This window comes from Gavialis gangeticus, unplaced genomic scaffold, assembly GCF_001723915.1.
Source record: "Gavialis gangeticus isolate Ggan-Ray unplaced genomic scaffold, GavGan_comp1, whole genome shotgun sequence".
Lineage (NCBI taxonomy): Eukaryota > Metazoa > Chordata > Crocodylia > Gavialidae > Gavialis > Gavialis gangeticus.
The window spans coordinates 3731280-3734008 of record NW_017729030.1 but is presented as its reverse complement, the minus strand read 5'-3'; positions in this window follow the sequence as shown (position 1 = coordinate 3734008).

Here is a 2729-nt window from a genome sequence, read left to right as displayed (position 1 = left end):
GATGCATTTCAGATTGGTTGGCTGACAGCCAACTGGGGCTGACCTCTGCTGGCTATCTTTTCACTGCTAGGCTGTTTGCACTGATACAGATGGTGGAATGTGATTTCTTTTGTATTGCCTACAATGAGAAACAGTTTAAGGAGCGGGGGAGGGAGGGGACATGGTGAAGTGGGAAAGGCTGGAATGTATTAAGGGAAAGATTTTGTGCAGAATGCTGAAAAAATATCCAAAAACACCTCTTTGTTGTATAGCAATATCCCAGAGACAATCACAAGCTAGAGTTATATGATATGCAAGTTCTGGCACAAAATTGTGACTAGTGCATTTACATGATATAATTTTCTACATTTTTTTCCCCTTGTGAATATTTTATCCCTTCTGGACTTCCACTTCTCTAAAATGACTTGGTAGCAATCACTCAATTTGGTGTACAGGTAAATGAAAACAAATTCTAAGTACTCCCTGCAAAATGTATATAAAAGTTGAGTACTCATTAGGGGAAAAAAAAAAAAAAATCAGAACTAATGAAAAAGTAAGCTGTTTTTGGCATATAAATAGCATTAGGTTTATTAATAAGAACAGTGTTTTATATCCAAATTAAATGTGGTTATAAAAACTGATTTTGATTCCATTCATCTAATTTTGAACATAATTAGAAAAATCAGATGTCCACTTAACTAAATAATTACATTTTAAAATGAACAAAGGAAAAGAATATTCATTATTAACCTTTAAGGTACATAAATATTTTTCCAAGTTGTCCATTTTGTCAAGCTTATGTTTGTATCCTGAAACACCAGAAAGATGACATGTTGAGTTGACCCACAATTGAGAGAAGATAGCTGCGACTAAGGTTCCAGTCTATTGTCATATCATTATACAAATGCTCCACTCTCCCAAAAATTTCTCATAAATTAAACAGAGCAGTAGACCTAATGGGTAAAATCTTGGCTCCTGTGAGGTTAGTGAAATTTTTGCCACTGCTTTAATGGGACTGTCACGGGGCAGGGCCCAGGAGTGGCTGTGATCTCTCCTGGCGCCCCTACTGTGCCAAGTTGCCTTTCTAGCACCTTCATTTTGCTCGCCACGTCTTTGCTGTTTATATAATATTAATGGGAGGCTGCCTTTCCTGGGCTTCTCGGACCTGGTGCTCTTGCCCTATACGGCTATCTCTTGGTGCACCCACCCTAGGGCGTCGCGTGGCTCCTTCCGCCTCCAATATCATGCCCAAGCCTCGCTGGTGTTCCGGACGTTCTTGTGTCTCTATGTACGCGCCCTCTCCAATATACGCACCCTCTCTGGGGCCTCTCCAATATACGCGCCCTCTCCGGGCCTTTACCCACGCGCCCTGCCCTCTCCGGGCTCCTGCTCACGCGCTCTTCCCTTCTTGGCTCTTTAGATTTGCCCTCGCCCCTTTCAGGGGCTTCCCAATCGACTCGCCCTTGTCTAGGACTTCTCCCGTATCCTCGTCCTCACCGGACACTCTAATCTTATACATGCCCTTCTCCGGGCTTCTAACCGCGCGCCCGCCCTTCTCCGGGCTTCTAACCGCGTCTTTCTCCTCTGGGCCCCGATCTGCACGTCCACCCCTCTCCAGGCTTTACTTGCACGCCTGCCCCTCTCTGGAACTCTTAACCGCGTGCTCGCCCTTCTCCGGGACTTCTATACAAAACCGGTGACGCTCTAATCTTATACTAGCCTTCACCGGGCTTCACTCTCATGTGCTCGCCCTCCCTGGGGCCTGTGCCTCATGCTTCTCGTGCTCGCCCTCCCTGGGGCCTGTGCCTCGCGCTTCCCGCGCTCGTCCTGCCTGCATTCGGGTCTATGCTCATGCTTCTGCACTCATCGCCCTCTCTGGGCTTGTCTCCCGCTTCTTGCGCCCGTCGGCCTCCCTGGGCCTGTCCCAATACGCGCTTCTTGCGCTGGGGCTCAGGTGGCCCGTAGCCGTGCCTGGCCCCCTGACCCTTCTCGGGGGTCCTTCGCCCTACTGGGCAAAATGCCGCCTTCACGGGCTGGGGTCTCAACCCCCATACACCGCGCCACACCGGCGCCAAACAGCTGTGCCTCCCAGGCACTGCTCTGTGCTTGAACAGGGCACCCAGGAACCCCCACTCCACTGGGGAGCTCCTACTGAGGCCTCCTCCATCCCCTTATAGCCTCACCCGGTCCTCCGGTATAACATCAAACCCAACGATAAACATAAAGCCCTGAGCCCACTGCCTGCAACACAAAATCAGCCTACTGGCTATAACACATGCTCCACGCCGCCCTGGCTATTCTCCATCTCCCTGTCAGGGTTCCCTCCACCCCATATCATTCTGCAGAGGTTTGGCAGTCAGGCAATCAGGTTGCTCTGCTCTGCAGCAGAGCTGTTGCTCCTCCAGCTGCCAGAGGGGAACTATCAGCTAGGCTTCGGCCTGGGCTGTTTATAAAGGCCCGGCCCTGCCCCTTTCTGGTCACCTGACCAGCACAGTTGCCCCAGCAACCGTCATCTGAGCTGGCCCAGTGATTGGCAGCCAAGCCCTATTACCAATGCCAGTAGCAGGCACCCTAGTGCCCTGCTACAGGGACCAAGATTTCATTTGATATGTCTAAATGAAAAATAACCAGAACAATTACAAAATAAAAAGTCCTACAGGTGCTTTTCTGGTTTACATTTAAAATATATCAGATATATACAGATATATACAGATTTTTTCTTTCCCTACAGGGTTGTGCGACCAAGGAGG